The sequence below is a fragment of the Lonchura striata genome, chromosome 2, assembly GCF_050655825.1.
Source record: "Lonchura striata isolate lonStrDom1 chromosome 2, ASM5065582v1, whole genome shotgun sequence".
NCBI classification, from domain to species: Eukaryota; Metazoa; Chordata; class Aves; order Passeriformes; family Estrildidae; genus Lonchura; species Lonchura striata.
The window spans coordinates 138,801,548-138,824,954 of NC_140704.1; the positions used below are offsets into that span (position 1 = coordinate 138,801,548).

At 36.9% G+C, this 23,407-nt stretch overlaps 1 protein-coding gene and 1 long non-coding RNA gene across 2 annotated transcripts in view; one reads left to right on the forward strand and one right to left on the reverse strand.

The window, feature by feature from the left end:
• The window catches only part of ANGPT1 (angiopoietin 1), a 153,070-nt gene that overhangs the window by 94,906 nt on the left and 34,757 nt on the right, over nucleotides 1-23,407 (reverse strand). The window lies entirely within an intron of this gene.
• On the forward strand, nucleotides 54-23,312 carry LOC146768448 (uncharacterized). Its single transcript, XR_014953023.1, has 3 exons — nucleotides 54-10,543; nucleotides 20,081-20,227; nucleotides 20,610-23,312. It is a non-coding gene; the product is annotated as an uncharacterized LOC146768448 (long non-coding RNA).

Genomic DNA, 23,407 nt, shown 5'->3' on the forward strand with positions numbered 1-23,407 from the left:
CCCATGACTACAGCTATTTGATCTAAAGAAGAATTGACATCAATAATGCCCATATCTATCACACTTTGTAGTATAATAGTAGAGAACAAAGTGTTTGTGAATCCCAGGGAAAGCTTGGCAGCTGTTTAAGTGAGCTGTAGATTGCAATAACGTTAACAGTTGTACATTCTGCCCAATAGCTGGCAATAATGTTTCTGCCCTGTAGTCAAAACTTTACAGCACATTCAAATTCTTCAGTACTGGAAAGAGAGAAAAAATCCTATCAGGTATTAAAGAAATGCTGTAACTATGACTCTGGCAAAGTCATATCTGCTGCTCCTTGAGGACCCATGGAAACTGTATTGGTTACTGAACCCCAATGGTTCAGTTTGCCCTCTGGGCAAACTCCTGTGCCCAGAGCACAGAAAATCTAAATATAAGCCATATCAAATAATTGAAAAATAAATGTTCTGAAACAGGCATTCTCTTTTTAAGGACAAATGTTTTCCACACCTGGTACTGATGCTGAGAGAAACAGGTTAGCTCTGTGCTGTGCCTGAAGGTTTGATCAGATGAGGGGAGGCCAAGAGTGCCAAAGCCAACTGAGCCATACAAGAGACCTGGGGGCAACAGGTCAGGAAACTCCTGATTCCCCAATGCATCCCTGTCTCATCTGCATCCTATTAAATGCATTCAGGTAATGTCATGCTCTCAATTTCCATTAAGTCAAATAATATAGGCTTAGAACAGTTTTGGGATGGCAAAGTAAGCTTTTTTGAGGGGGAGAGGATGGTACCAGAAATCTGGAATTCTGACATATTAAAGTCAAGGAGGTTTTGTTGGAGGTACATACAATCTGGCCAGGGTTTCATTCTTGAGGCTTTCTTTTTTGACTTTCAGTTCCAGAACAGGTAAAAATGTCTTCTCAAAGCCATAGGAATGCTTTTATTCTATTTTTTATTTTTCTGGCTAGTTCTAATCTTCTCTAAAACCAAACATTGGGGCTTTTCCTTACTGTAAACCTATTAACATGCTATTCAAGATTATTTGCTTGTGAAAAGTATGCTGCTGACATTAGTGCAAGTTTGGCATAGGGATTATTGAACCATTATTATATTTGGACTAAATTTATAACTTCTAGACATGAAAAGAAAACTAAAACAGAAATACCTCTGTTCCACTTGAAATAAATTACCCTGCTACCACAAATTCCCAGCAGGAAAAAGGAAGGTGAGATATAAATTTCTTCACAATGTGTAGAATGTTTAATGGATTTCTGTGTGATAACAGTGGAAATAGTATCACTCTTCTTTTCATCAGTGTAAAGACAAATATCAGGAAAAAAGGACTTCATTTCTTTCTTTGCAAGTGGACTGCAAGGCCACCACAAAGATGTTTTCCTTAAAAAGAAAAATACAGAAAGGGTTATGTAAAATGAGCTGCAGAGTTCCAGTTGAGAACTGAACTTCCTGAAAGGTCAGGTGTTGAGGGTTTGTTTGAAGCTTATCTTTTTTGACTCTTTGCCATTCAAGAGCAGGTCTTTCACAGCTGGGCAGAAGCAAGATCTCTGCTTTCATGGCATCCCAAATAGGTGATATTCCAAGCAGACATGCAGTCCATTGCTATACACGAGAGAAGGTCATGGCATAAAAGCAGCTTCCTCATTGTCATCCCCAAATCCGTTGCAATTGTGAATAGATCTCAATTGTGAGTCAAGCTGCTATAGCTTGACTAATCTGTATGACTTTTAGAGTTAGTACTTCTACATACCAGAAAGAAATAGATAAAAAAATCTCAAATGTACGACAAAACTCTGCTCTAGATGAAAATCCCTTATCTAAACAGGCAGCTGAGTGTTTAGAAAATGTGATTCTATTTCCTTTCCTGCACACTCTTGTGTGTCTTTGTTACTGCAAGGTAACATATTCTGTTTTAGTCTTTGTTACTGCAATGTCCCTCTTTACCCAAGATGGTTGCACAGCTTTTCACTGGTGAACTGCCTGCCTTTGTGAGTGAAAGCAGATTTTCCAGAAAGTATAAAGAAATATCTCTAATTGGACTACCAAAATTCCTAAAAGATATATTTTTCAATATTTAAAAAAAATGTACGAGAAAAGTAGACTAACTTTTTAATCTTGTCTGACCTCCGAGACATTCAGTGCAGATCAGATCATATGTGAATATGATGCATACAAAATCCTGCTTCTACTTATGTTATCCAGAAGGGATGTGGACTCGGGATTACTGGTGGTTGGAGCTGATTATTCCTGAGACAGCTCAAAACAAGGGTTTAATCCATTCCCCACTTTCCTGGTGCTGACAGTGTACTCACGTTATGTGACAGTTAACTCTGTAATACCTAAGAAGTAGCTTCTGTTTCCATCCTGCCAGAAAAAATTGTGTTCAACAGATGGGTCCATGAATTTATCAGGTAAAAAGAAGGCTCACACTGATAACTCATCCACTGCTAAAATTAAGAGTGTGAGTCCCTGTTTAGTAACTAACTATAAAGTATATTGAAATACAAGGAGTGGCTAAAAAACAAGTGGTGTTTGAACTTCCAGTTTCCTGGCTTCTGTGAGCTTTCCACAAGGCTGCTAACTTGTCTGACAAGAAGTCTCTGATACACCTGTGAAATAATAAACTAAAACATGGGCTGTCCCAGTAATTTTCCTTCATAAGGCAGCTTTAATTTCTTTCTGAAAACAGTATGTTAAGACCGCATTTCTGGATGTAGCACTGTGTGAACTATCAAAATCAGAAAGCTGCAGTTATGTGTCACATAATTCCTGATAGAAAAAAAGATTTTCTACCAGTTGTTTTTTACTTCAGTGCTGTTTTGTATTGGTTAATAAACAAATATTGTCATAAATGTGAATGGAATTCTTCCATGCCTGATTAAAACATGACACCAGCCTCATTTGCCCTTTCATTGTCAAGATGCTTCAGAAAAATTATTAGTAACATGTAAAAGACTGAAATGACCAGTCACAAATATGAAGAACAGCTCAGTGGTGGATGTGTTTCACTGACATGTTTAAGAACAGCAGAGAGTCTTGGCACAAACTGTATTGCACATCAGCTGAACCTGCTGAGGAATGTTTGAATCTTTTGCTGCAATGGATCTTCATAATCCCCATCTTTTAGCACATGCTTCACAAAGCCAGTGTGGTAAGAAGGATTTTTAATATAAACTGGCTTTCTGAGACCTGAAAAGTTAATCAGATTGGTATTTAATTTTATTTCTTTTATGCTTAAAGACTGTTCTACTTGTGCATGAACTGTAAAGCTTTTATTGAGAAGAGTGAGCTGAATGCTAAAAATGGAACATACAGTATATAATTAGCTATGGCAGACTTAGCAGTTGGAGTGATATACTTTAGGAAATAATCCTGAGCTTTCAAGGAAGGAAATAGATGACCAAAGAGTTTTATTAACTTAATAATTCCTGGGGTGCTGTGAATAGTTGCCCTTTAGTAACTGAGCAAAAGGATTGCTTAATAACAAATCACAGAAACATAGAATGCTTTGGGTTTGAAGGGACCTTAAAGACCATCCAGTTCCACCCCTGCTGCCATGGGCAGGGACACCTCTCAATAGGCCAGGTTGCTCAGAGCTCCATCCATCCTTGTCCTTGAACACTTAGACAGATGGGGCACCCACAGCTTCTCTGGGCAACCTGTCCCAGAGCTTCACCACCCTCACAATAAAGAATTTCTTCCTAAGATTCAACCTAATCTATCCCTTTTCCAATTTAAAGCCATTCCTCGTCCTATCAATACAGTTCCTTATGAAGAACCCCCTCCAGCTCCCTTGTAGACCACCTTCATGTGCTGGAGGGATTTATTATTTAATTATGATAATTTAATTAAAAATTGAGTAAATTTTAATTGTTATAAATAAACTTCCAGAATAGTTTTATGCAAAATAAGATATAATCACAAAAAAATGTTTTATTGTTTCTTGAATGATTTTAAATTGTTTTGAAGTTATGGCTTATTTAAAAATAAAACAGTATGGTTTCTATTCAGAAAATTGTGTGAGATAAATACATTGAATTTCAAAATGCAGGCCAGCCTTTCTGCTAGAAATAGGTCATTTCCCATAAAAATGACCTGTAACAGAACCTCAGAACTGATGATACAACATAACAGCTATAATTTTTTTATGCTAACTTCCAAAATCAGATTAAATTAAATATTTCAACTGCCCTCCTAATTTTGTTTAATATTGCATTTGCTTCTAAGATTTAATGGAACTTTAAGACCATTAAAGGACAAATTAGTTAGCTCGTTAAATTAAATTTAAATTCATACAGTTTTTCCAACATAAATAAATAATCCAAATATTTTTATCCAGACAAATCTAATGTGATGTTCAGTTAAGAGAACAGAACATTCTGTAATAATCTAAAATCACACAGTGACTAGAAATATTTTTATAAGACAATGCCAACTTAAAGTCAACCTTTTCTTTAGACCTTTTTTACCTTATTTACACTCTTTCCAAGTAATACGAACAGTAATATGTATATGAGTGCTGAGAAAAAGAAAACACTTCTGGTAAGTTTGTTTGGTTTTCATAGTTAATGACATTTTGTCTCTGTTCAATTTCTACTCACTTAACTGTACCCAAGAAGGGCCATAAATAATGTCAAGATGACAATGTCAGTCTACACATAAACCCAACACTTAGACCATAGACAGGGAACTTCAGAGAGACAAACTGATATAATTTATGACTTCTGTTCTTTGAAGAAGAGGAAGGACTTCTCATTTCCAGCCTTTGCAAACATGTATAGACCAATATTATCAAGTGCATATATGACTGTATTGGTACATGTGTAAAATGGTTGAAATTGTGAGAATTTGTTATTACATGGTCTGCTCTCACAGAGATCTCAGTACAGGATCAGGCCATATGAACTGAAGAGAAACCAGTAAATTACTTCATTAAACTCTCCAAAATCTGAAAAAATGGAAATGCCTTTTACTGCACTGACCTGTGCAGTATTTTACAAGCGAGCTGATTATGACGGCATGTCCTGACCATTAATACTTTTCTTAGTTGTGCAGTTAAACCATAGTAATATTTCTTCTTTTTCTTTCTTAGCTACCTGTATAAAAGGCCTAATCATGATCTCATTAATGGAAGTGGCTCAAGTAGAGGTTTTGTCCTGGTTTTCTGCCTGTTGGTAATCTACCCTTTCACAAGGTAGTTAGTAGTTCTTTCTTTGACTTTAGGTATGCACATCAATTATCTCTTCAGAGACCCTCAATTTACTTAAAATCAGCTACTCAAAGGTTTATATTTACTTAAAAAATCTTAGCATCCTCTTGGAAAGAATCCCTATTGAGGCTTAGTTCCACTGCTGTGTTTTCACTGGATTTGTTTCTGCCACTGCAACTCAGTATTAACTTTGTTAGTTTCAGCCACAGAAATGTTTTATCACCATGGCTACGCAGAATTAAGCACACTGGACATGGTGCTGCAAAGGCTGGACATTCAGCAAAGCCTGAGGCCAATCCAGCCTCGGTTTAAACAGGGAGTGTTTCCACAATCCCTGGGATGATTCACAGGCACACACATGATGTATACTTAATCTGGGCAATGAGGAACAGAGTGCTCAGAAGGCTGGTGGATGTAACCTCTGGGCTTCATCCTACACATCCCCTTCATTTCAAAACTCACTACAGTGTTTTTAATGCTCCATCACTTTTCCCTCCTTACATCTTCAGCTTTATTTCCAGTTTCATTATCCACTTGCAAAATAGAAAGTTAAAGTTTAAAGCCTAACTTTGATCTCAGATGTCATAACATAAACAACAGATGCAAATACTTCTTTGGTGACCACTAATCTCTCTGTAAATCTTCTGTTGAATCAGAGCTAAAAATAATGACATTCTGTGTGATTTGGCATAATTCATCTCTCTACTTTTATACTCTGGGAAAACAGAAAAATATTGCTAATATGAAGGAATTTCTGATTTTAAGATATCTCATAGATGGGTCATTGTATACCTTAGTACCATGGGAGATATGGAGGAGCAGCTCTTAACCCTGTTTTACTGCATTTATAAAAGGTAGAATTTTTTTTTTCTTTGTTTGCTTTTCTTAACAAGGAAAGAATGTGAGTCACTCAAATAAATTTGCCAGAATTAGCCCTCTCAGTTCACCTCTTCTACAAGGATATTACTCTAGGTTTACAAGTTGCGGGTACAGCTTTCCTACTGTGGTTTACTATTTCCTTTACCCTGGGCACTAGAACAATTCTGTATTAATGGCATTAATACTGTCATTTCACTAATATTTCCCAATAGGCCATGGCAGGAGCTGTTATATGATTAATGATTTTACAGATGATTGTTGAAATCCTAACTACTGTTAAAGTAGCCAACCTAAAACCAAAAAAAAAAAAAGTACTTTTCAGCCAAATCTTGCCATTTGCACAGAGAACTAGCAGTGCCAAACTAAACTGTATACATAATATTGACTACAGAACGTTGACCTTGCCTTCCTATAGATTGTATTTGTCAAGCTACAAAAGGTTTACTGTTTTATTTCTACAAGATATTCCTCTATAGTATAAAAGCTATTCATTGTGTCTCAAGATTGTATCTCTTATATAAATGAAGTAAAGGGATATTTTTAATAATAGTCTTTTAGGACAAGAATCTCAAAGATGCCAAAGTTTAAATCTATAAAAGGAAATCAGGAAGAAAGATAATATGATTCATGGCCACAAACACAGTAAGCAGTTCAGGTGTTTCTCACTCTGTTAGATATTTCCTCATGAATTAGCTGACACTTAGTTATAGGAAACTGATTTACCTGGGTTTAATTTTCTTTGGAACACCATCACATGAGACTAGAAAACAGGGCTTCTATTCCCTCCTCAGTCTGCAGGATTACAAGCCTACAAATCCTCTTCAAAGTAAAAGTTTAGTTCACAGAAATATTGGCTAAGATGGGTCAAATGTGTTTTTATTCCTTATTTTCTATTCCATAATGGCTAAAGCAGGACCATTATGCCTTGAAGAGCACAAGACTCATAATGCTAAAGAGGAAGTGCTCAAATACAACTGTGCTCTGACAACCCATCAATACATGTGTCAGGTCTAAGAACTTGTCTCTTCTCCGAATACTGTCTATGAATTTTACAGGGATTATTAAATAAATATAAAATTTAATTTCTATTCATAATTAAGCTGTTAAATTATAGAAAGAATGTCATTGTACTTCATGGTGAGTTTAAGATTTCAAATATGAAGTAGTATGCAGAGTTTCTGAAGACATTTTTTGAATATACTTGTGAAAACATACTGGCCTGAGGGTTCTCACATTGGGTGATCATAGCCAAATCCATTGTAAATTAGCAAAATGCTTAAATTTGTGTGCCTCCATATCATTAAGAGTTTGCTGTAGGCATCTGATTTTTTTAATATTTGGCTTAGGCCTATATCGTATTCCTGTACTAAATTCCCACTGATTTCTTATTTGAAAAGTAGAAAAATATTCAAAAAATTACTGTAACAATTTTCTGCATAAACAAACCTTTGCCTTGAAACTTTTTCATTCCAGGAATTGTCACACCCCACATGCACAACAATTGCACTGCATTCAACTCTGACAGGACTCTTCTAAAGAAATCAGAATAGACAGCTATACACACACACACACTGGACATCCAGCCTGTGATGTTTTTTAGAGACAAAACTAGTGATCCTTACAAAAATTAAGGATTTACAGGACTTGGACCCTATAAGATTTCTTTGAAACTGTTTACCTATTATGTGGATGTCTACACACAACAACCCTAAAATGCTCAAAACCATTCAATTTTGTGCTGTGGACATGTTTAATACTTACAAGACAGCCAGCTGCTATGGTTGAGAAAATATTTTTACAGACGAAAATGGCATTGAAAGAAATAGCATGACACAGCCAGTAAAAACAGGTTTCAAATGAACTGCTTTTTATCAGTCATCACTTAAATGAAATAGAGCTTCTTACTTTCTTTTTTCCCAAATAATGTGGTCTCTGATATTATGTCCACTTGAAAGTACTGTTATCAGTTTGTGACTACCTACATGGGTTATGACTGTGGAAGTAAAACTGATGAGAGTCTACATTTCACATGCAAAACATTTTTTTTTCCAGAGAATCCATTTAGTTCTTTGTAATGGTTCCTGTTGATTGTGTAACAGGATTTTTGTTTCCTGTGATTCAGATAAGGAACAACGGATATAGGAGTATCAAACTATTACATTTCAAGAATGCAATTAATGACCTCACCTTCAGCTTGATTACCACTGAATATGCTCATCTAGGCTTTAATGCATGGCTGTTATGATTTGGTGATAGAGGACCACATCCTCAAGTGTTATACAGCACCACAGAGCTCTGTGAATTTGCTGCCAAGGATCAGGGTAATTATTCATAAGTTGGGGATCTCCAAGTTTCAAAGGAACCCATGAATATATAATCACCTTCTTCTAAAACATACGTAATTTTCATAGATGAGGTAATTTATTAGTGTCAGTAATCACCTGGCTTTAAAGCAACTGTAGAATTTTTCATTCCCCTACCCACTCCCTTTAATTTTCTCCTTTCCCCTTCCCCTCCTGTTATTCTTTTCTGGCTTTCTCCTTCTCTTCATGATATTAGGTAGGGCTAGATATTTCTTTGTCTTTCATGACAGGTGAAAAGGAACTCCCAGGACTACCATCTTCTTCCAGCTATCAGTGCAGTATGTAAACATATAAATTGGTCTCTTTAGTGTAAGCACAATTCAAAAAATCAAAAGGCACTGACAAAATATTTATTAGGCTAAAGAAAAAAAAATTGAAAATTCAGGGCTGGCACAATCATATCAGATCCCTCAAACTGACAACAACTGAATTGCTGCAAGAATAACTCAGAAACTGAAATGTGTCATTCCCTGTGTCTTTCCTGTTTTCATATTTAACATGAAAGTTGTATCTATTGTCTTCATTATCTAGTGGTTTTATTGTGAATTTTATAGTATTCATCTTATGAGCTTATTTTCTTAGCCTTTTCTTTCTTTTGTGAAGACATGATCCAAAATACACTAAATTTCTGCCTTCACTTACCAAAATTTCAGGTTTTCCAGAAGTTTAAAGGACACAGGATGCTGTACAGAGAAGGTACTTAGCTTTTTAGTTGGTACTTAGATGTTAGTTAGTTCTTAGAAGATTTAGGAGCATTTACAACCCTCTTCTCAGGCTGTGACTGCAAATATACCTTCCTGGTTTTAACTGCAGGAGGATTTAGAGAGCTTAAACATTTTAATGAATGCGCCATTGGTAGACTTTGGCTTGAGGTAGTGTGGTTCAGCTCAAGACATTCAAGATATCTTCAACAACTATTTATTTGAAAGAGGTGGTAGGCATTGATAAGATGGAGGTTGTTTCTCCTCTGCTGTTGGCTGACAAGACATTTTGTTAACAAGTGATGATGAAAGTTTACAGGTTTATGGAGATTTGCCCGAAAAATACACCCACCCACATTGATTCCAGCTCTATTTTGCAATTTCTCTGAATAAACTAGTCCTGCATAGTTTGCTTTACCTTATTTACATCACAGAATTTACTTTCCTTTTCACACTTTGTTTACAGCTTTCCTTTTCTCTGTGGCCATCTGACCATTTATCTTATGTCTACATGTTCAAGCAAAAGCATTCAGCACATTCTCTCAGCACATCATTATCTTTATACATAGAACTCTCTTAGCCGTGTTTTAGCAAAACCCTAACTTATTTCCTTCAAAAGCAGTTTACTTTAATGCTGTGAAATTGAGAGAGATCATATTTAATGGAAGAACTACTTTGAGAAGCTTTTTTTGAAATGCATAGTCACAGAGTAGACAGTACATACTGTATATGCCTCCTGGGGGTGATTTGGATTAGGTGTTTTCTAGATGAATTAAGTACTTAACAAAAGAACTATTTTCCCATCTGTGAATACAGCTCTACTGTGCAAATACTGCCAGTTGAAATTACATAGTTAACTTCCATAGGTCATATGCACAATTTCTACTGATGTTAGAGGGAATACAATATTTGTATGGAAAAAGGCTAGTGCAGGGCACTTAAAGAGAGAGTAGGAAGAAATAAAATATTCAAATACAACATAAGAATGAAGTTACAGGCCTGATTCTACTTTCATTACCTTCATTTGGATTTCTATGACTTCATTCCAGCTTTCGTCACAAGCAGTTAAGTTACTAAGAATTTCCAAGATCAAGAGCAGCAGTTAATTTAAAGAGGGAAAAACATGACCTTTGAAAGCAAGCAATTGACAAATAAGAAATGTTTAAAATATATAACTTCAATGCCTCTGTTTTCATTTAAATTTCAGATCTTATCTTCAGCCATCTGACCCAGCTGGAGATAGTGAAGTTGATTAGTGCTGAATAAGGATCTACACCTTTAACCACAGTTCATAAGTCTTTAGCCAATTGCACTATGGACAACCTTCTCTGGGCAGTCTGTGCAAACAAGTCCCAGATCAGTTCCTGTAGATTCTTGATGGAATGAGGTGGTGTAAGTATAAAACAGTTCAATATTTAGCAATTTTTAAAAAGCAGTGATTTTTCCTAAAGAGCAATGGAGTATTTATTTTGGTTAAAAGGTGTTGCAAGCTGTGCTCTTGTTACACACCCTGTGAAACTGTTCTGGTTCAGCAAAATGGCTTCCATCTTCTGTTAGACTAAAAACATCCACTGTGGTAATCTGAGAACAATTTTATGAAACAAGTTGACATTTTAGTTACATTTTCTATTGCTTCATTACCTTGGGAAATAAGTCTGTGGGTTAAAGGAGAAAGTAAATAAGAAACATACTGAGAGACTGTACATACTTTAACACTGGCACTAGTTAAACTATTTTCTTAAGACATTAAAAATGACAAAAGCAGAAAAACATAAATACTATACAGATTTATGCCAAAGGTTTATCTTGTTCAGAATCCTGTTTCCGAAAACAATGAATACTTGAGGCCGAGGGCAATATATTCTCCAAGATATCCTCAGCTTAGGAACTTTGTGAGGTAAATTCTTATGTAGACAATTCTGCTTAATGGTCACTTCTGTACTCTTGCCTCATGCATTTATCTAATAGAATTTTAAAAAAAATTCTAATTTTAGTCCCCACAACATCCTGTGGCAAAGTTCCATAATTTTATTATGCATCATGAGAAAAAGTACTCTTCTTTTTGTTTGTTTGTCCCTAAGGGAACCAGGGACAAATGAAAAGGGGCTGTATTTACCCAGTAACCAGTGACATTTGCAGATATTTGCAGAGCTACACAAGAGGGTGCTGATTGTGGCCAAGGCTCTGCAGGCAGGAGAGAAAGGGGCAGTCACAGCACAGTCCAATAACTGAGCTGAAATTCTGCAGCAGGAGAAAGCAGAGAAGTCCTTGCTTGTAGTGTGCCATGAGTTTCTCATTTTGTCAATGCTCTTTTGAGTCCTGGATATCTGTGTGCCACAAACCAGTGCCAGATGTTTATCTGCACATATCTAGTGTAAAATGAAAAGACTGGAAATAAGGTTTTATCTCCTGTACACTCCACTGAACAGCCCCAGCCTGCTATAGAAATACATGAACAGGAAATTATATGGATCCTAAGGGCAGCCCAGAGTACAGCCTGCGGTGCGGTGAGCTGCATGTTTTCATATTCTGTGGTTTGTCCTTTTCGAAGTGGTCATGTAATGAGCTGAAAATATCCACATTTAGGTGGTAAACATTCATGTAAGTCTTCTGGTAGTGAATTTCCACTTTGCAGAGTGTGACTTGCTTAATGGACATTACAGCCTCTGACACCCTTACCCTTGTCCCTTTCTAGAGACAGAAAGCAAAAACCGAACACTTCTGCTCAGCTTATTCCCACATTTCTTTTGTTAATCAAATACCAAGCAATGTATTGTACTTATTTTTTCAATGCACAAACGATTAAAATGTCACACTATAAAACTGCTAACCACACACTTTGAAAATTGTTATTGCTGAACTGGAAAGTATTCTGCATTTTTAGACAGAAAATATGGCTTCACAGCTACGGATTTCACTACTAAGGACTGAAGGCAGGGGCAGCACTTTTCAAATATAAGCTATAATCTATAAGCACTATTTTTCTTTAAAAGTAAATAGTGTTTCCTAAATTACCTAGTGGGGCTGGGGCTGAGATTCTTGAGGCTTTTCTCAGGCTTGGGAAGGATGACTACAGTATGAGGTGAAAAATAACTGGCTTTGCAGATTTTGGCTTCATGTCAAGCTTCCAGTAAATAATAGATACGGGTACTGCTATTTATTGATTAAGCAAGGAAGTTTCCAATGAATGGCTACTTCTTTAAGTAATTTTAGGAAACTGAGCACCTGGAAAGCATGAAATAGTTGCAAATAAGTGCAGCTGAAGATCTTTGGTGTTTAGGAATATGCATTAGCCAGTTGCATTTTGTCATTATTTTATTTTTTACAGTATTTCAAGTAGCTCAGACCACCTTTGGATTCTAGTGTCTTACATTACCTTAAAAACAAGTATTACCAGGCATTCCCTGAACAAAACAGTGGTGGTAAAAGGGAGAATAAAGTAACAAACAAAGGTGTTTACATAGAGTTGGTACCATATCTTTCTATGCTTATTAATGTTTTATGAACTAGAATATAATAATGACATTTCACATAAATTACTTATCAATTCAGAGTTCTTCTTGACAGCCAAAAGGAATCCAGAGATATGTATGGAAGAAATATAGCATACCAAATTTTAATATATTAAACCCCAAATAAGGAATTAGAAAAGATACTTTAATTTTTTACTGCTTATTATATTATTCTGTATAGTCTTTAAATAGGCTATTATTATGTTATGTATCTATGTATAGATAGATGCCAAAACTTGTTTGTTGACAACACTTACTGAATTTATTATTATGCATGAAAGTGAAGAGAAAATTTTCATGTCACCTAATTCAAAAAGGAAATTCACTAGAGCAGCTAAGCAAATACAAAGTACAATAAAAGACAAAACTTTCAAATTAAAACATGCAAAAAAATGCTAATATGCTGGTGTGAAGAAAAAAAAAAGAAAGTTTATTCCTTACAAATATAAGGAGATATTTATTACTTAGCCTAGACCACTTGATAGCAGTTAATCAAACAAAAAGGACACTCGGCAAAGTGAAGGTATCCTTACTTCAGCTGGGAGCATAGTGAGGGTAACATTTGGTTAGAAAGGCAAAAGATTAGTCTGAAGATGAGGTTTCAAAGCTTGGACTTCAAAGACTTCAGGGGGCCAATGCTGCAAAGTTAACTTCCATCACCATTGCACAGCCAATATTCAAAGGACAAACTCCTGAAAGGCTGCCCTAATGAGAAGTTCTCAGGGTTTTCCAACAGAGACCTTCCAACTGACACTGCTCCAGGTTATGTCTCCTGCTTAAAAAATTGTGTCATCATTATCACCTTCCTGGAAGCACTTTAGCTAGACACAGGGAAGAAGTACCAACCAGTACATCCTCTCAAAACACAGTTTACTGTCCTTTCTTTACCATTCACATATGTATTCAACAAGCTCCTATAAATGTGTAATCTATTTTGAACACAATGACTTCATTTAACTGTTACCTTAAGCTAACTTAAAATAAGTATTATTTTAAGGTAACTGGATAACAGAAATCTCTTTAGGTGGTATGGAAAAATTATAAATGTAGGAAGTGGGACATTCTTTAACTTCCCTATCTCTGCAGTATTTCTTCTAATGTATTTGAAGAATAGTAGATAGCATCTCGTCTTCAGTTTCAAGTTTTAGCATGCAGTAGGATATTGGTAAATGTGTGTTAACATTAAGGCCAGAAGGGGCACATGGCATATATGACAGGCTCAAAGAGAACAAATCTAGCTATTATTCAGACCACTATTATTATTCTGCCTGAGGCAGAGCACACTGGAATCTGTAAAGGCTGACCCACAGTATTGCTGATCTGTCTTACTCTTCTGCCTTACGCAGGTCCCTTCTTTCTTCACTGCTTATGTAAATGTTCTACACTCCTCATATATCTAAGCAGCTCAAGTGCCCAGAGCTGAACAGTAAACATAGTATTGTTCCTTTTCCTATTCTCTATGCCCCATCAAATAATAACAGTTGAGGTAGTTGCAGCTTATTTTTGGCTTGATTTGCTAGACCCTTTCTCATTTTAAATAGACTTGATTTTAAGTAGCTTCTAATTGAAGCTGTTATAAATTGTGATCCTGTGGTGTTAACCTGGACATGGGGCTACCCATGTCAATAGCAATCACTGCATGACACTGATCCTTGAAAGGAAACTGAAAAAATAGCATGTGATTTTCTGAGATAAACAGGAATAATGGAAAAGTTCATTTTATAGTGCCAAGTTGAATAGACACAGTACAAATTAGAAACTCCTGTGGTCTAGATCTTACTGTGCCACTATCTTCATTTGCCATCCCTATGCTTTAGTTTTCTTTGCAAAAAAGAGGATTATCTCACATTTACTTGTGAATAAAATAAATCCTGAGCTCTAAGTGTTCCCAATAGGGATTTTTTATTTAGCTTTCTTATTAAAACATTTCTAACAACCAAGGACAATGAAGTAAGCATCTAGTAGAACAAGCATCTAAAAATAATTATTGTTACAGAACAAGCTCTCAAAAATTCAATAGATCTAGAAAACAGAAAAGACTTATAAATGAGTCATCAGTTCTCATAAAAAGCTCAAACTACACTTGTGGTCATTCATAAAAATGTTCTAAAACCAATGGGATATGTTTCAACTTAAAGCAATAACATTTTTCTAACTAGTGAAGGCTGGCAAGATCAACTTTAACCCACTTTTTATTTCAGATTTTTCAGTGCCTTTCTTCCTGTATTTTTTTAAACAGTTAGATTTGGTCTATTAAGAGCACAAATTAGCAAATAAAATCAATCAGAAATTGTGTTAATGGTCCAGAGACACTTAAGTGTTACAGCCATGAAAGAATCAGAGGTGCTTGAAGTAGACATATCTCTGCTTTCTGCTCTCTGCTTTCTGAAAATTATTTTTATTTCCTTACTCAGAGGGGTGTAATTTCATATCTACATTACAGACCTTGTGAGCTGACAGTCCAGTGTTGTAACTCTGATAGTGCCTGAAACACAATAAAATTTCTCCTACTCAGACAAGTAAAAAGACACATTGCTGTAATGTATTGAGCATAGCACAGTTCAGAGATGGGGTCCACACATAAACATTGTTAATAATGTAATTACTTAAACCCCTGACATCAGTAAGTCATCAGATCTACAGTGATGATTCTGAGAACTCTTTATTTCTCTGACTTATATGCTGCAAAAACTTTGGTCTGGATGTAGTTTTAACCATTCAATATTTTGAATACCTTTTAGATATACACTTGAAAGTAGGATAAAATCTTTCATTGACACAAACAAAGCTGATTTTTTAATAGAAACCATTTTAATAGAAACAGGTAAGGGGCACTATCTATACATTCTTGAAAGACACTAGGACTCTGTGCTGATATTAGGGTGAGTGCATAAATGTCTTTGTGAAACCAGCCACTCTGAAATATGTGTGGTTCTTTTTTGGAAAGTTGATGCAAATTGAATTGCTTTAAAACCATTTTATTTAATATTTTGTCAAAAAGTTTCAGCCAAACTACTGTATTATTTAAATTAAAATATATTCAAACTCTGTCATATTTATTTAGAGCCAAATGGATATCCTACATCTATTCCTATGATGCCTTATGAAGGGTGACCTAGAACAGAGACTAGACAGAGCTAAAGAATAAAGCAGGTATTCATAAGAAGGCCTCACTGGACACACCTTGAGCAGCACAAGAACCCAGCCAGGGCTACACCTAAGATGAACCCAAAATGGTCATAAAATCTATGACTGGTCACAGGATCCTCACACTTTTATATGTTCTGGTCCATTTGCATATTGGAGTTAATTCTCCAGTTATAGATTTAGGTTATGAAGTCCCATCCTTCTTGTTTTTCTCTCTTCAGTCCACCATTGTTTATGCTCTTAGGCCTGAAATTTGAATCATTTGTCCTTGGTCCCCAGCTAGAGAAGGAATTGTATTGTCTATCTACTCTGTGAAGAGAACTTACTATCACCTAATATGAAGCTCAGAACTACACACAAAAGCAGTACAGAATTTGAAAAATATAAAAGCTAAAACCTGAGGCATCACCTATGTAATCAGCTTATCCCTTTCTACTTATAGCTGCATTTTTTTTCTTATCTCTCATTCTGGAATTTATTTACCCATGCAACACCATTTAGAAGCAAAAAGTGTCATTATTCTCATTTTGCAGAAGAGAAACCTGAATCATAAGGTCTGAAGTTTGTACAGGACCCTGATTCATCATATGCAGGTAGGACAGGTCCATCCTGCAGAGTTGACAGAAAGTTAATGGTCCCAAAGAGATGAGAGTGCACTAATAATGTGCCAATACAAATACGATTTCTCAGCAGAAAGTATGGAATATTAACACAACACCTGGCATGGATATCTGTCTCTTCCACTGAGTTCATTAAATGTATTCTTTCACCACTTTTCTGTTCTATTACAAAAAAAAAAAAAAAAAAGAAAATCTGGATCTGGATGCATTGCTTCCTCTGTTTACAAAGCAAATAATCAGAGGATCAAACCACTGGATTCCAGACTCTCTGATGGCAAGTCTTATTTCACATTCTGCCATAGGAGTCAAACTATCCTGCCAGCTACAACTAAATGTTGTCAAAATAGTATTCACTTTAAAATATGAGAAACAAACATGGACACATTGAAAATGAGTACCCAAGAGACTGTCATAGCTTAATACTATAAATATATTGCAGAGAGCTGGGTAGTCAGAAGTAAAAAAAAGAGGTGGGTAGTCAGAAGTAAAAAAAAAGAGGTGACAACCAAGACATTTCTAATCCCCACAGGAGGCCACTATGCTCAGTAGAGTTTTGCTTCTTACTTTCACAGTGTACTGGAACTTCTGGAGTGTTGAAACAGCATGAGGTAGACACAGAGAGCTTCTAACCTTGATAAGTCAATCAATTTAAGAAAATTTTAACAATGTTTCTGTAACATTTTAGATTTTGTAACAATATCGACATTAAGACAATGATACACAAAATAACTTTCATTTTAATTCAATACTAGTTTAATAATTTACACACTAGTTTTGGACAAATGTCTATGAAAAATTAGATTTTAAAAATTAATGTAATTATGTACTTAATTTTTAATATAAAAATTATTTTACAGATCTATTTTACATGATCTATTGAGCTAAAATAATATGTTCAGTAACATTTATATCTTAAAAAGTGGTTAATTTGAGCTATTAAAAATGCACATATTACCTGCTGACACTGAGAAAAAAATATTATTAACTGAAAAAATCAAGACATATTCTAAAGGCATTTAAATGAATCGTGGAATAATGAGGTTTTGTTATTAAATTATAATATTGCTGAAGCACAGCATGTGGGATGCATATATGAGACTATATATAGGAATGTTATACTTGTAAGAACCACCAGCAAAGTCTGTATTTGGACCCTTGGAAACTTCTAATGTGCTCCAACTTTACTCTTTCAGTGCCTGAGGAAGACAGAATGCTCCCTCCTAATGAACTGCGGGGGCTCAGTGCCGCAGGCAGTGGTGCAGGGCAGCAATTCCAGCTGCAGCACTCATGCATGGCAGGCTGGTCTTGTCAGAGTTTGTATGTCTGGTCAGACAAACTTCCCAGCCTGTGCTCATGGGGTTGTGTCTGAAGGCAGATTTGTGCACAGAAATCTGGTGAAGAGTTCATCAAGCAGTGAGCTATCCAGGAATGTGAGCAGGGGCTGGTGCTTAGCATTGCACACTGATAGGTGAAAAGCCACAGTCCTGTCCTTAGGCTTTGGACATGGATGTTCATTTAGCATCCAACCGTGAGCTGACAGGCTTGGCTGATTCACAAGCGAGAGACTGGACTCTTGGCTCTGCTCAGAGCAGAAAGATCCTTCCCCTTGCTACCAATGAGCTCCTAAGCAACATATATTATGTCCTGGAGCTGGAAGGAGAAGACTCCATGTAAAGTGATTAAGACCAAGAAAAGGACAATGGTACAAATTTGGTTCAATCAATCATCCAAGTTGGAAAAATAGTGCAAATTACCCCTCAGAAAGCTGTTGATAGTGTAAGGAGCACAAGGTTCTAAGGTTCTAGGCTATCCTCCTTCCAGTTGAAGGATAGCATAGAAGATCTTTGAGAATTGTAGAAATCTTCACTGAGAAAAACTTTCTGAAGGTGAAAGTAACTGATGAAAAGTTTTTCTTCCTGTGGAACTGACCTTGAGTGGTGGAAACAGACCACTGCAGAGGCTGGCAAAAGGAATAGAGGCTACCAACCCCCAGGAGGTCCAGAGCATGCAGAGAAAGTCTGTCTGTAATGGCATGAGTTGGCACGTGCCACACAAACTTTTCTAGCAACAATCCATCCAAATGAGAAGGAAATGGTTGGGCCACATTACAGATGCTTGAAAGGACTATAAATGCTGGATTTGTGCTACTGTGGTAGGGAAACAATGGAAAAGGAAAACCTTCTGACCCTCCATTTTCCATGCATATTCAGCAATTGCTAGGGTCATATCCTTACAATAATTCTACTCTCACTGGCATGTAAATAAAGAATATCACACTCTTTCTGCCCTGCTTCATCTTATGAATAATGCATCTGGTCCACTAAAGACACACATAGCAAAACCACAATTTATTTCAAGAAAAGTAAAATGTATATCCCAGCTAGTCCAGCTGAGTGGTAAATCAAAGTATTCTGTCCTGCAGGTAGGGTCATTGCATGTGCTGTTGCCAAAGTGAGGGACAGTCTGAGGATGGGTGTGAGATGCAGGAGATAAATAAGAAGTTGTTTCTGTCTGCACCTCTCCTAAGAAAGGAGAGTTCCAGGCACAAAACCCTAAAGTATAAATAAGGATCCTAGTATCCCGAAAATCCCCCCCTCCTTTTCTGTGAAAAGGACAAAGTATCCCCCTGGCAGGGCTATATTGGGATCAGGGAGCTGGGATTTCCCACTCAAATACATCTGTCTGACATTCAAGCCAGTTCCTAAGATCAGGCATTGAGCAGATGACTGGTTCCAGACAACACCATCCCTCATTCTGTACCCATCCAAAAGGCCCTTTTAGTTCCACTGGCAGTTTTGTCTACATGCATAGATAAGGTCAGTCCTAAAAGCAATAAATAGTCAGGCACTCAAGGGTCTCTGAATCCCTTTGGCATTCACTTTAGGGGCATCTAGATGACATAGCAACCTTTCAAGTAGTAGCCAAAAGTGACTGTTTGGCTAACATGCTAATAGCCATCTTAAAGTAATCTTTACTTGTTTCCATGGTGAAATGCCACCAAAGAAAAGGTGTACTGACAAGAATAAATATGCAAATTATTTACTTTTCAGTTCATGCATGCTATTTTGCATATTCTTTCATTCTAGCAATTAAAAGTCTGTGTTGCCTCTATGTAGTCATAGGACTGAGTGGAAAGGTAAACACTGGAAGTCTATTCTTCTGGTAGCTGACAGCTTCACTCCTCGTAGAATAAAAAAATTGTCTATTTTTACTCTTGTCAAAAAAACAATAGAGGTTGCATTAGTCACAGAGAATATGGAAATCTTCCAGGAAAAGAATATTAGCTCTACTTCTATACAAACCTAATAAAAAATGTCTATTGGACTTTTGGAAATGACCCTTAACTACCAGCCAAAGCATAATGAAATTGGCAAAACACAAAAAGCAAAGTCTCACTTTGCAGCTTTCAAATGACCCACAAACCTCATTAAAAGGGATCAGCAGTGGCAAATGTGGACTCTGCCAAAATTCTCTGGCAACATGTCCCAAAAAACTGAAAGAGAACAGGTTTACATAGATGCAACAAGCTTGCCTGTAAGGTTAGCTGCTGTCAACATCTCTCACACTACAGAGAGAAAAATCCCTTTGACTTGTTTTCTTAATGAGTTATCCTGATGTATTTATTTCAGTCCATTTCATATTTATTTCAGTCCACAGGAGGAGATAGTGCTGCTCTTTACACAGATAAAATCCAGATGAAGCTAAGGAAGGGGGCTGCTGCCTGAAAAAGGAGGACAGAAGGACAGCAGAAGGGAGGACAACACTGGACTTTTTGGAACAACTGTTTTATGTTAATAGTAAGGAAATGTTATTTTTTTTAAAGAACAGTGTTGTAGAGCATTTATTATTTTATTGTGCACATTTATGTTCATAAACTATAAGGATAGACGTTGCACTGAATTGAAGAAAATCAAACTAAAAACTTATGCAACTCGGTTCTCCCTCCCTACTAGCTGCTCAAGTCTATGAGAAGTCAGAATCAAGATTTCACCTTTGATTACTTCCTAGAAAGTATCATCCAGATCAAGTGCAGACCATGAGTTTGTAGATGACCTATTTATGTTATGAAAGAGGTCTGGCTAGCTGTTACTCTCAGATCTTAAAATTTGTTAGCTTTTGAAAAATTTAGTGTTCTACTGTCATGTTACGAGTAAAAAAATCCTCCCTTTTTCTTTACAGAAAAATCACAGTATCATGTGCAATTGGCCTCACACGCCCTTTCATGGGAAAAAAGGAGAGCAATATGCATGCTTAGCCATACTGAGGCAAAAGGGTGGAGACGGAGTGAATATTTGGAATGGCAAGGTTTTCGATGAGTCTGCAGAGTTGATTCATCTTCAGGCAGTCCTGAGGCCTCCATCGTGCTATTGAAACACAGGAATACTACTGAGACTATGGTTTTCAACATTGAACCATCAGATTATAACAAAGCAACCTGGTTTTCCCTGAAACTCCATGTCTGTGGAGATCTTTATTCAATGTGTGTCTTACTCTGTTTCTGGACTGTAATTTTAATGAGCCACATGCAGAGCTCTTCTAAGAGCCAGCTTTGCAAAGAGAAATGTCACATTGAGAAATTCCTTGTTTGGCACTGTGCTACTGTTTGTGTACAAGTCTACCCTTGATTTCACTCCATACTGTTCTGTCTTCATACAGTACAGAGCTGGTAAGTTGTGCCCCCAGCCCCACCCCCGCCCCTCGAAATTCAACTTCACCACTATTCATTCTCCTGTTTTCCTTCATGCTGAGGCAGGAAAACAGCCTGAAAAATCTGTCAATCTACATAATTCAAAGACAACACTGGAGTTTGAATGGTTTTGTCCTTGCTTAAGACTGAAGATAAAACCCACAAAATTAGTTAGAAAATTAAATTTGAGGTCAGCCGAAAGGTCTTTCTGAGGAAAAATAATAAAAAACCCAACAAACCAATGCTCTTAGACATTGACTACTCTAGAGACAAAAGAGAGATGCTATGCACCTTAGTAGTTTCACTGTTTGTGGTTTTTTTTATCTATCTTATGGTCATACATAGCTAAATATGGAGCAGTATGGTGTTTAAAAATAATTGTGACATACAAAGTGCCTTTCTGCCTCTGTATTGCATATCTAGCAAAATCCATACTCTCCACATGACTAAAAGCAGCAGGACTGGGGCCAAGAGACGAGGACGGGCCCAGAAGGAGGAGAAGCTGACATGGGTGCTGTGGCTTGGGTGGCTAACCCAGCACACTTGGGAGTTCAGACATTGGCTGTGTCTCCCAAATCCAGCTTCTCGGTGGTCTTCTCAGGGTACAATAAATCGACACGGCATTTCTGTGCTCCGCAGAACATAAAGACAGAAAAGATTAAGTCATGTTCTCATTACAGAGGAGGTCTTTGTGGAAACCTTAAGATGTGACCAAAGCACAGGGATGAAATCATCTGCTCATGAGCATTATACGCCTAATTAAAAAAAGAAAAAGAAGACAGCATAAAATTGATTTCACTCCAGATCCTCTCTTAACTTTGCAAAAATATTTTGGTATTATTCTAGCTTTCTTGTACCCCTGAACTTCCTGCTCAGGCTGGAAATGGAAGGGCCAGACAGCTCTTCTCTTCTCAAGGGATTTTTCAGAGCAATCCTGAAGAAAAGAACATTTATGTTTTCAAAATTGGTGCTAGCATTCAACTATAAATCACAGATTATCGATTTTTAACCAGGAGGTGTACTGGCCAAAATCCCTAAGAATCAAAGTCATCAAAGGCAAAAGGATCTTTGTAATCAAGAGGGAAAATTGGGATCAGGTGTCCTGATTAAGATTTATGTTAGAAATTTCACAAACTTCCAGTATTGTTTTGAACAGGAACATTTGTTATTAAGAGTGGCTTACTTTATCATTAATAAAATAAGTGAAACTCAAAAATGTATCAATGAGCACAGGGGAAAATTAGAAAGCAAATATACCAAAGTATAACTTGATTCTTTTTCTCTCTGCTCCATTTTTGCCTTTTACAAGATTGAGCTGCCATTTTGTCTGTACTGGACAAAATTTTTGTTCAGAATACACTTATGACCCTATTTTTAAGGTATATTCAACTGATTTTTTTTTGGTTCAAAACCTTTTGTTAAGGATTGATGAAAAGTGTAAAGAAAAGTAAATTTACTTCATATCAAAAAGGCCCTCATATCACACTAGAAAACTGTGGTATGCAAACCCCAAATATTTAAAATCTTATTATGTAAGCAAAAGAAAAGAAAGGATTTATAAATGCTTACTCAATTATAAAGTTGTTCTGATCAGCTCATTACCAGTTATTTATTAAATATACATTACAGTCATTCTTTAGATGAGATATTTTGGAAGCAGATGGCTACTATCAACAGAGTTAAAAATAAATAAGACAGTCTTCAGGAACATCTGGTGCTGGTGACTGTGGAGTTGCGTTATTTGTATGTTTTATTATCCCTGTATTAGGTATTGGTTTATTCCTTTGTACCCCCATGTACAACTTGGTTTATCCTCAGTTTTCCTGCCTTGGCCTCCCTTCCTGCCTTTCCAGTATCTATCCATCACCCTGGAAGAGGCGCAGTCTTTCCCTTTACCCCTCCCAGGTGCCTTGTCTGTCACTCGGTGTTCCTTCCCATCCATCCAGAAGCTTCTACTCAGGGCACCGGGTGATTGGGCAAGGACCTGGGGCTCCCCCCATATCCTTCCCCCATTAGACCACGTTGTATCACCCCATCCCGGGGCCACCCCCTATCCCTATCCCCATTGGTTACCGGTCTTCCCCTCCCTTACAGTTTATAAGCCAGTGCAAGCACCTTGTGCTCGTTCCTGTTGGCTGGCACCGTTCTAGGATATTTGGCCCCGTTGGCCACAATAAACTTGGACTTAGCCCCCAGCAGGATCCGCTCTTCATTTATCACCACGAGGCTTGCCAGCGCTGCCCGGAACCCACAAAGGCACTCTCCAAACCCCAGCTGGGAGCGGCGGAGG